This window comes from Anabrus simplex, chromosome 2, assembly GCF_040414725.1.
Source record: "Anabrus simplex isolate iqAnaSimp1 chromosome 2, ASM4041472v1, whole genome shotgun sequence".
Taxonomy (NCBI): domain Eukaryota; kingdom Metazoa; phylum Arthropoda; class Insecta; order Orthoptera; family Tettigoniidae; genus Anabrus; species Anabrus simplex.
The window spans coordinates 327,709,504-327,721,907 of record NC_090266.1 but is presented as its reverse complement, the minus strand read 5'-3'; the positions used below and the strand labels follow the sequence as shown (position 1 = coordinate 327,721,907).

At 43.7% G+C, this 12,404-nt stretch overlaps 1 protein-coding gene across 1 annotated transcript in view; it reads right to left on the bottom strand.

Annotated features, from left to right (window-relative positions):
- The window catches only part of sei (seizure), a 520,652-nt gene that overhangs the window by 172,838 nt on the left and 335,410 nt on the right, over nt 1–12,404 (bottom strand). The window lies entirely within an intron of this gene.

The following is a 12,404-nucleotide window of genomic DNA, read 5'->3' as shown; positions in this document are numbered from 1 at the left end:
CATTAACGGAATATATCTCAATATAGACTGTAGTAATCGGTCATCACGTTGTTAATGCATTTCCATAGTTATAATTGGAGATTTCAGTGCAATGATGATGATCGTATCCGATTCTACCCAAATGTTAATCGTCTTGAGAACCTGAGGATACTCGTTATCAATAAAGTTAGTCGCTCTACCTAGGACACGCCACGGGGAGGCTTTTCTCACGTGCATTCAATACATTTAAGATTGTCCTTCAGCGTGTCCTACAGGTGATTTCGTCATGCGTTTAGGGGCACGCAACTGTGAGCTTGCATCCGGGAGGTAGTGGGTTCGAACTACACTGTTGGTAGCCCTGAAGGTGGTTTTCCGAGGTTTCGCATTTCCACGCCAGGAAAATGCTGGGGCTGTACTTTAATTAAGGCCAAGGGCGCTTCCTTCCCACTCCTGTCCCATCATCGCCATAACACCTATCTTTGTCGGTGCGGTGTAAAGACAATTGTAGAAAAAATCAACGTGTTCTTCCCATCAAGTTTTGAGCTCTATAGAAAAAATCTCTTGTCCAGCCATTTTCAAGTGGTCATTAATTTTGTATTTGACGAAATGATCGTTTAACGATGGCTATTTCTGAATCTGAAATTCCAGGGAAGTATTCAAACTTCGCTGAAAATTCAGGAGTCGAACAATCTGTTATAAAAAAGTTACTTATATGTGTCATACGAAATGAATAAATTACCAAGAGGGAAGTGTCTACAGTACAAACAAGTAACCTGGAAAGTCAATAACCACCTGAACAAGGGCTATGTTTAAAATAACCCACTATAACTTGAATAGCACGTCGCAAATACCAAAATAGTCACATGACTAATTACAAGAGAAACTAACGACGATATTTTCAACAACAACAACAACAACAACAAGAACCATATAACAAAGGGAAGTTTCACCTTAAGAGCTCAGAATCTCTGACATGTGCACAAGCGGAGCTCGTTAGCTCAGAAATTTTACATTGTCCCATTTCGAAAGAATCAGTCAAAGACTTCTGATCCGTAGGTCCCGTAAATTTACATTTAGAAAGGATAGGCTAGTCTTTAAATATTCGGGAAAGGACACTTCAGGGAGAGAAGCTGTAGCTTCTAGAACATGTTACATTACATGTGTCTCAAACCTTGGTGCTCAATTTACAATTAGTTTTATAAAACGCCCGTTGTTGTGCCATTAGTTTACATTAATCACAGTTGTCTGACACCACAGCCACGTGAAGTCGCAAATACGCTCTTCTCTAATATGTTACTAATTTAATACCTTTGCTACCCTCAAAAAAGAATCGAAAGATCCCAAAGTAATCAGAGGCCACGAAAGAAGAGAAGAAAAAAAGGAAGGTTATGTTCGAAAAGCCGTGAACAAAATGAGAATGGAGGCTGAAACACCAAGCACTCCAAAGTTTAAGTACAACTGTAAACTCCTATGTGGGCATAACGTCCGATGACACAGAGGCTACGCCATACTCTAAAGTGACTAATGGAAGAACATTTTAAAAGCCGATTTAGAAAAATTAGAAAAAAATTCAGTCATCTAAAAATAAAACTTGTAGATAAACGAGGGTAAACACTCGTGCGTCCGTACATATATTAAATATGAAAGTTCGAAAACTGGGATAGGGAAACCTACATTTAATTTATATTGAACGAGAAAACCGTATATTAAAATTAAATAAAAGCCGGGCGACCTAACAGTTACATGCTAAAGGGAACGCTAGGATCTTCCCTATCTTCACACGCAGCAAGGTTCACATAATTAAAGTTCTGCCACACCATGTTTATCGCCGCCTTTTCATGCAAGCCCCCGCTCTATCAATCTCCCGAAGGAGATCCCCTCGTTCTCGAAGAACACTCAATATTTAATACACTACTGCAAGACTCTTGTTTCAAAAAACTCGCATCTTTTGTAGGGGCCGGTAGATAGTTCTAAATCAAATTAAGTAATATCAATGTTGATAGGCTGGTATGATTTTGATATCAAGCCATATCATTGGCGGATCAATTTCATTACAGTGATGATGACTCCAAAATAATAAATAAATAATTGACTGTTGACTAAGTTAGCATTAGTAAATTAATGCTAGGGACATCTGGTGTCCATCTGCAATATACGGTAGTTCAGTGACTTGAGAACAGATAACACCACTGTTGGAATACGGTAGCAGTTTAACTCATGGCTTAATAATAATATTGGTTTTACGACCCACTACGGTACCTGTTTCTAAGGTTTTCGGAGATACCGCGGTGCTGGAATTTTGTCCCATATGAGTTTTCTTCATGTACCAGTATATACACTGACTGACAGAGCAAATGCAACACCAAGAAGGAGTGGTTCGAAAGGGATGAAAGTTGGGGAAAAAACAGAGACGGCACGGACGAATAATTGATGTTTATTTCAAACCGATATGCAGGTTACACAATGCGCACGGCATCGACTCAGTAGGATGTAGGACCACCGCGAGCGGCGATGCACGCAGAAACACGTCGAGGTACAGAGTCAATAAGAGTGCGGATGGTGTCATGAGGGATGGTTCTCCATTCTCTGTCAACCATTTGCCACAGTTGGTCGTCCGTACGAGGCTGGGGCAGAGTTTGCAAACGGCGTCCAATGAGATCCCACACGTGTTCGATTGGTGAGAGATCCGGAGAGTACGCTGGCCACGGAAGCATCTGTACACCTCGTAGAGCCTGTTGGGAGATGCGAGCAGTGTGTGGGCGGGCATTATCCTGCTGAAACAGAGCATTGGGCAGCCCCTGAAGATACGGGAGTGCCACCGGCCGCAGCACATGCTGCACGTAGCGGTGGGCATTTAACGTGCCTTGAATACGCACTAGAGGTGACGTGGAATCATACGCAATAGCGCCCCAAACCATGATGCCGCGTTGTCTAGCGGTAGGGCGCTCCACAGTTACTGCCGGATTTGACCTTTCTCCACGCCGACGCCACACTCGTCTGCGGTGACTATCACTGACAGAACAGAAGCGTGACTCATCGGAGAACACGACGTTCCGCCATTCCCTCATCCAAGTCGCTCTAGCCCGGCACCATGCCAGGCGTGCACGTCTATGCTGTGGAGTCAATGGTAGTCTTCTGAGCGGACGCCGGGAGTGCAGGCCTCCTTCAACCAATCGACGGGAAATTGTTCTGGTCGATATTGGAACAGCCAGGGTGTCTTGCACATGCTGAAGAATGGCGGTTGACGTGGCGTGCGGGGCTGCCACCGCTTGGCGGCGGATGCGCCGATCCTCGCGTGCTGACGTCACTCGGGCTGCGCCTGGACCCCTCGCACGTGCCACATGTCCCTGCGCCAACCATCTTCGCCACAGGCGCTGCACCGTGGACACATCCCTATGGGTATCGGCTGCGATTTGACGAAGCGACCAACCTGCCCTTCTCAGCCCGATCACCATACCCCTCGTAAAGTCGTCTGTCTGCTGGAAATGCCTCCGTTAACGGCGGCCTGGCATTCTTAGCTATACACGTGTCCTGTGGCACACGACAACACGTTCTACAATGACTGTCGGCTGAGAAATCACGGTACGAAGTGGGCCATTCGCCAACGCCGTGTCCCATTTATCGTTCGCTACGTGCGCAGCACAGCGGCGCATTTCACATCATGAGCATACCTCAGTGACGTCAGTCTACCCTGCAATTGGCATACAGTTCTGACCACTCCTTCTTGGTGTTGCATTTGCTCTGTCAGTCAGTGTATACTGACATGAGGCTGGCGTGTTTGAGCTCCTTCAAGCACCACCGGACTGAGCCGGGATCGAACCTGCGAACTTGAGCTCGAAAGGCCAGTACTCTACTTCCTGAGCTACTGAGCGTGGCTTACAAAGAAGGTTCGTGTTCATTGCGGTTGTCTGTTTTTATTTCAATATGTAAGCGTATCATGGAGGTATGAACATTTAAGACAATGATCACATTTAATTTTTAAACAATATAACTTATTTTTAAGAATATTAATATAATTTTTTAAAGGTGATATCAGTTTCCTGTACAGCAGAAAACGCCGGTACAGAAAATTGGTGTCAATTTAAAATGCTCTGATATGACTATTTGCATAGGAGTGAAAGATGGGTGCATTCAGGATATGTTATTCGTGAGTTAGAAGTAACAGACATGAATGAAAATCCACAGCCTGTTTCCAGTCATTCGACTGGGTTAGCAATGGAATGAATGAAGCCCCCATCTAGCGACGAGGATACAAATTGTGCCGGCTGCCGAATCCTGTCGCACTCCCCTGGGGCAATGATTTATGAATGACAGGTGAAATGAAATGATATTGGAGAGTGTTGCTGGAATGAAACATGACAGGGAAAATCGGAGTACCCGAAGACAAACCTGTCCGCCTCCGCTTTGTCCAGCACAAATCTCACATGGAGTGACCGGGATTTGAACCATGGAACCCAGCGGCGAGAGGCCGGCGCGCTGCCGCCTGAGCCACGGAAGCTATTAACAGGCATGAATGTAGCGAAGATAATTGGTAGTACGAACAGGTGGGAACAATGACAGGAGGGTTACTCTGAATGAGGAGATAAAGGCTAAGTTAGCAATAAACTCGATTAATGATGCTGTACGTTTAAACTGGCTTCGGTGGTGGGGTCATGTCAGGCGAATGGAGGGTAGGTTACCTAGGAGAAGAATGGACTGGGCCGTCAATGGTAAGAGAAGTAAAGGGAGACCAGGAAGACGATAGTTAGATTCAGTTTTAATGATTCAGTGATAGGAGGTGCGCAACTAAGCCCACAGGGCTAGGTACAAATAGAGGAGTGTGGAGACGCGTAGTTAATTCATATAGACTTGCAGACTGAACGCTGGAAGGCATGAAGTTATATGTAGGCCTGTCAGTTTCCTGATCCATTTTAGCACGTGCGCTCAGTCTACTACCTCTTTGGTATTCAGTACAAATTGACTAACCCGTCACCGTGGTCAAAGATCGATTTCCGACACTTCCATATATTTAAGACAGTTTAAGACTGATTTGAGGGACTGGACTGCAATTGAGAACAGAAGTGAATTAAAATCCCATTCTCAGCCACCATATAGGAAGTTATCCGTCGCTCCCATTTCATTGTTAGGTGAATCTTGGAGTTACCTAACATCTTCAAAATAAAATTTGCTCTGGCGTACACCGAGCAAAGTGCATAGTCCTTGAGACACTATCAAACTCGCTAGTTTCTAAAAGTTATCTCCCATTTTCCTCTCTACTCCCAAGTTGCAGGCTCTTGACAGTTTTTCGGAAACAAATCAGCGAAGCACATCAGGTTTAACAGAGTCACCCACCCTAATTTCCAGTCGATTGAGGACAAGGGCAACAGTTTGAATACTTTACTTCCTCCTTGTGAAAGTGTGAAACAAAATTCATGAATTCGACCTGTGGACCTTTGTTTAGAGAAAGGAACTTATTGTTCTAAAATTGAAACTGCTCGTTCTTGCTGTGATGAAGGCAACCCATGTTCCAGGAACTGTTTTAATTGTATTCACTCTGACGCACCCTACGGAGAGAGTTGCGGATATATATGGTTTATGAGGTACCTATTACTTACACAGGTCTTTACTCAATCAAATATTTCTATTTGTTCTTACCAACATTATTATAGTATAAACAATAAAAATGGGATGAAAGTTTTCATATTTAATTTTATACTTTACAAATATTATAGGATGTTTTTATTGATGCCCCATACGTCCCTGATATTTTGCATACCTTTTCTGCCTCGGATTTCGTAAAGGTGCACTTAGGCTCTACCCGCTCGTTCTCGCTGATACATCCTATTAACAGAGCGAGTTAGACCGTGTGATTAGGGCCCCGTAGCTGTGAGCTTGTAATCGGGAGATAGTGGGTTCGAATCCCGTCGGCAACCCTAAAAATGGTTTTCCGTGGTTTCCCGTCTTCACACCAGGACTGTACAATAATTAAGGCCACGGTCGCTACCTTCCATCCTTGGGTCGCTGGAAACCTTCGATGTGTTAGTTCGACGTTAAACCACTAGCCAAAAAAGAACTCTTAGTGAACCTAGAGTTGTTTCCAAATTGGCACGAATGTTTTTTATAATGAAGGGCTAACGCCAGGTATATGACTCGTCCGATGGGACTCAAGAGCAGTTTTCACTATCTTACCCGGCTACAGCCTTTGATCACACTCAAGGCACTTGCATGCAGAGAGGAAAAAGTGTGATATTTGATGACAAACAGCTTTTTCCTCTCCCATTGCACCTGCGAGCTGCTGCAGGTTTCTCTACTGACGGTACATGTGTTCCCAACATTGTTTCCTAATCTCGTACCACTGCAAAGAAAATTGTATTTTCTTAGTACGGTAAGTAAAGCGATATTGCAGTGCAGATCTATTACTACTTTTGAAAGGCGGTAGCATTTTATCTTTACTATTGCCTCTCAACAGAGGTAGCGAAGAATATGTTTAACAAGTGAGAATATGTGATACCAAATATGAAACCATTCACGTCAGTGATAGCTAGTTGTTTCTGAGCGACCACTGAGGTGGTCAAGTAAGATTTCTTCACGATACTTGTTTCTACAACCTTGCTGCATCTCGTTGGTTGAATGACTTTGGAACCAGCGAGTAGGCCGATAGTATTTTACTTGTTCTTTGCGTGTAGGTTTATGTCGTCGCCTACTTGTCATAATCGATAATCTTCTTCACTACCACGACCAAAGCAAACCCCATGGCGCAACAGCCCAAAGCGACCGCTGCTCACCTCGAAGGCCTGCAGAGGAAGTGGTGTCGTGTGGTTGGCACGATGTATCCTCTCGGCCGTTATTCTTGGCTTTCTAGACCGAGGCCGCTATCACCCAGTCGATAGCTCCACAATTGTTAATCACGTAGGCTGAGTGGACCTCGAGCCAGCCCTCAGATCCAGGTAAAAATCCCTGACCTGACTGGACATCTTACCCGGTAGGCACACTAGCTCTACACCATGGGGCCGGCAATACCACAACTACCAGTATATTATGTAACACAATGAAGAATCGTTTGCCTCCACTCGCACATAAAGACGCGTGGCATGAGAAGAAAGCCATTGTAGGGAAAAGCGCAAAAATTACATTTTACTGAGTAAATGAGCCTACTAAGTACATTTGAGGATTAAGTCCATCCATAGTCAAAAGTTCGATGCGGTTAAGTGTGTCGAACGGTGTGTTTTCCTAGTGTAAGTGAGGCTTCAAAAGTGTCTGTCGTATCAAATCATATTTTGTCCACCAAAATGACCGAAGCAAACCGTGTTATATCCACCGACATAGTTTGTTAAGTTGGTTACAGTGGAAGTTTATTGTATTCTTATGTTGGATATTCTGCATATTGGGCGCCATTCGCTTACGACAGCACTCGGCAGGTTGAACTCTGGTGCAGTATGATGACGGAGCAAAATCTCAGTGTATGGGAGCACTAAACATGAGAAACTGTCATTTAGACACGTTTCTTAATATGAATATTTCTTGTAAAAGCATTTGTTTCCTTGAGTTACATTAAACTTCCATAATTTAAGCAATTAAACGCCATTGTAAAATATACCATTACCATACCGTGCGGATCAAATCATATCAAGTCTGAAGTGTTTTTTCCAATTTTCGTAAAATCCAGTTCCGAAATTATTTCAGTTTCTGTTATTTCTCTCATTATCGCTTCGTGACTACTTGTCTGATTTGGCTATAAGCAGTCTTCTGTTTCTCTCGTTCAGTGGACATAATATGTTTTGCAATGATTCTCCTCATTTCTCGTGCTCGGTTCGCCCGGAAGGACGTGGGTTCGAATCCCCGTCAGGAAGTCGTAAAATTTAAGAAACAATATTTCCATTTCCGGAGGTGCATATGGCCCTGAGGTTCACTCAGCCTACACCAAAAATGAGTACCAGGTTAATTCCTGGGAGCAAAGGCTCCCGGGCGTAGTGCTAACCACTTTACCCCATCACGTGCCGCGGTTAACAATGGTGGAAGCCTTTACCTTCCACTCCTCTAAGGGCCTTCATGGCCTGTACGGAGGTGTCTTTGTCTTTGTCCTTGTCTCCTCATTTCTTTATAGAGTCAGATATAAGTTCTCTTCAGACATGGGATGTTCATTCAGGCAAGGCAAATACTAAGGTATCTTATTGTTTTATTTCTAGTTCCATTACAACTTACATGTACAGTCGTTAAAAATGAATGAGCCCACGGTATTGAATACGTTTCTCGCAGGTGCATTTTTCTCAGAGCAATCGAATCTACAGTTATAATGTTTGTTTTAGGTATCCACAGTGTTTGTATCTACATGGGAGGTGATAATTATTAAATTTAAAACTGATAAAATATTGAATGCGAGGACCATAAGCTTACCGGACAAAAAATTAGTCACCCTCGTACGCACGCACAGATGATCGTTAAGCCGGTACAGCTGGCGCAGCGAACGAGCCCCGCACTGCCTCTATGTGAGCATAAGGCAGTAGCGATTTGTGAGATGTGGATGTTTTACCCGGACAGTGTAGATGTAAGGATGTAACAGAGTGACAGAGTTCTTGGTCGTGCCCATGGCCATACGGTGCGTGAAGTTGCTGGATGTGTTGGTGCTTAGCAGCGGACTGTTCCACGTGTCTACAAGCAGTGGTGTACCACGCGTGACCACTATACACGACGTCAGAATTGTGGTCGGAAAGTGATCCTGCCAGAGAGGGTACCGGAGACGCGTTTTACGGCTTGTGAATCAAAATCGCTTCAAAACCCGACAGAAATTGCTATAGTGAATTAATGAAGGTCCATCCCAACCTGTCAGCGAGAGAATTTCACGACGGGGACTGCATGCAATCAATATTTGGAAACGGTGACCTCGCAAGAGGCCATTGCTCACACAGGAACATAATGCTGTGCTTCTTCAATGGGCTAGACATGATCGAACGTGGACAGTAGCCGACTAGCGGAACGTAATGTGGTCTGACGAATCACGTTTTTGCCTGTATTTCAATGACGCACATCATCGAGTGCACCGAAGGCCAAACGAAGCATTTCATCCTGGATGTGTACAAGGTGAGGTTCAAGCCGGAGGGGTGGGACTGTGATGTTTTGGGGGTGTTTTTCGTACCATGGATTGGGCCCGCTCACTGAGGTGAACCAGCATGTTTATTTAAACATTCTGGATGATCAGGTGTTGCTTTTCAATCAACATCTGCGTGATGAGTATGCTATTGATACCCCGATCCTTCAAGATGAAAACAGCAAAAATGTTCATCGGACTGGTTTTATGAACGCTCCCCCACCCTATTACATCTCGATTGGCCTGCAAAATTGCCTGATGTGATCCCAACCTTGAAAATCTTTGGGATATGTTGGAACAGCGGGTAAAACGCCAACATCAGCATCCCAGCAATTTGATGGAATTCATCATCATCATCATCATCATCTGTTTACCCTCCAGGGTCGGCTTTTCCCTCGGACACAGCGAGGGATCCCACCTCTACCGCCTCAGGGGCAGTGTCCCGGAGCTTCAGACTCTTGGTCGGGGATACAACTGGGGAGAATGACCAGTACCTCGCCCAGGCGGCCTCACCTGCTATGCTGAACAGGGGCCTTGTGGAGGGATGGGAAGATTGGAAGGGATAGGCAAGGAAGAGGGAAGGAAGCGGCCGTGGCCTTATGTTAGGTACCATCCCGGCATTCGCCTGGAGGAGAAGTGGGAAACCACGGAAAACAACTTCCAGGATGGCTGAGGTGGGAATCGAACCCACCTCTACTCAGTTGACCTCCCGAGGCTGAGTGGACCCCGTTCCAGCCCTCATACCACTTTTCAAATTTTCGTGGCAGAGCCGGGAATCGAACCCGGACCTCCGGGGGTGGCAGCTAATCACGCTAACCACTACACCACAGAGGCGGACTTGGTGGAATTGCGCGATCAAATTCTCAGCCAATGGCTTAACCTGGATGCAACATACCTGCACAGCGTTGTGGGCTCACTTCCTAACCAAATCCAGGCGGTTACGAAGTCCACAGGCGGAGTTACAAGGTATTAAATGATGGTTGTAATGATTTCTCCAGGGGTGAAATTATTTGTCCAGTGAGCTTACAGTTGCTTGCGCTCATTCTTTCTTTGAGCGCCTATACATTCCATGGATGACAGAAGGAGATCACAACTTTAGGATTCCAGTTAAACAAGAATCACAGCTGTAAAATGACCATAAAATAAATGCTCACTGAAGACAAGTTTCTAATTCTACTCAAGACGTATTACACGGTTTGGCGTAGAATTTACCGGTAGGGAGCCTTACATTAAAATAATACCGTGTGGTAGGAGAGTGTCACGAATTACACGTCTCCGTGAAGTGTGCCGAAATATTTCAAAGTTACGTGGTCGATCTCAAATAAATAGTCCTAGTTCTGTTGTCACAAGAAATATAGCTGTACCTTCGCTATACACAAAGTATTCGCAGTATGCACTCATTATACTTTATTCAGTGTATTAAGTATCGTCAGTCCTCGAAGTGATAGACATGAATCTGAGGCATATAGGATAATATGAGGCTATTTGAATAATTCTGAATTGAGACTTAGCATAGAGAGTGATCGGAATTGTCCAACTACTTGCTGAATGCTCACCAATTAGGCCTTCGGTTCAGAGGCTTCCAGGTTCGATTCCAGGTTGGGGATTTTAATCCCGTTTGATTAATTCTTCTGACTCGGGGGACAGTCTTCTCTTCACATTCATACACCAAACCACACTGTAACCGTCCAGGCTTCTCCAGCCTTACTAATTTAATATAATATCATTTTACGCGATATCATTTGATATCAAGTTTATCCGCCATCGGCAATTATTCGTAATAACATATTTATTCAACGTCAATCATTTGTAATCAAGGCCTTTTGGAATCATATTTTATATATGATAACATTGTTTTATTATTTAAATTATTATATTATGTAGGATAGGAATTCATTATGATGTAAATAGGTCAATATGTTGAGACATAGTTGTTTTCATTTCATCTCATATTTGTGTATACGGAAAGTTATTCTTAAAGTTGGGATTTTGCGTGACTCATGGGTTTGGCGAAGGCAGTAAACAGCGACCCGCGCGCGAGGCTTGCATACCAGCAGAGTACATCATCACCACGCCTACTGGACTCGGCAAGGAAGAAGAGAAGGGGAGATGATAATGCGATCTACGAATCAGATGTTTCGTTATATAGAGATCTGAGATTAAGCTGTTACCTAGAGTGGGGGATATTATCAAGTGCGGAGCGAGATACTTACGGATACTCCATCACTACTACTTCTACTGTGAACATCCACTTTGAACGACGTTATTTGATTTTTGAAACAGTGTGTGGTCGCTCCGCGACATAGTTATTTTTGTACAATGTGTTGTCGCTTCGGTACAGTACTCAGCTGCGGTAATGTTATCGGATCTGCGTGAGACGAAACAAGCTTACGGCTTGTGTTATTTTCAGTAAATCTTCTGGACGAAGAACTATGTTTAGTTCAAGTTTACGGAATTTGGTACAAGTCTGTACCGTATAAATAGTATAGTTCAGTTGGATTGAGATTTCTAGTAATATGGAAAAATTCATATCTCTGAATTTTCTCCTCATACGATCAACGCTGATCAGTTTTTACAAGTATAGGGCCAATGTCTAATTTAAAGACTAGGCAAGTAGGGTGTGCTAGTCCAGATAGCCCGTACCATATCAGAGAAGGAAGGAAGGATGTCCATGGAGCAAATTCTACATCGAGAAGAAGAGAACGAGTAACCACGGAAACCAGATGACTTCAACGGAAACTGCAATTGGTGAGCTTCAATTAGATAAAGCAAGCAATAGTAAATTCAGTAAATTAAATTATAAATTCCTCCACGCTTTAAGGAACTTTTCCGATTCATCTCATTTTTTTGTATAATAAATTCATTTGTATTTTATATTGCGTTAATTTTCTTTCTTAAGCGATACTTAATGGTTAATTATTTAAAATCCTACCCCTGTGATTTAAGTATAAGTCTCTATGCTAGTAAATATAAATTTTGGTTTACAGTTTTGTTTAAAACTGTAACCTTGGCGCCCAAACATTACATAGAGAAATGGGAAACCATGGAATGTTAATTGTTTCTATTTGCGTGGCAATTTGCGGGCAAGCCACAAATAGTTTATTTGATATTCATGTGTCCCAAGATAATAACTTTCATCTCCCCAAGTGTCTTGATGAGGGGTCGAACAGTTACAACACTAGTAACCACCACAGAAACACGCAATACTGATTACGTCCCGCCACATGGGGTTGGTGTCAGGAAGATCATCCGGCCGTAAAACAGGGCCAAATCAATATGTGTGACACAGTTCTCACCCGCGACATCGCAAGTGTGGGAAAAGCGGTAGAAGAGGAAGAAGATATAGGGAGGTCGGAACTGA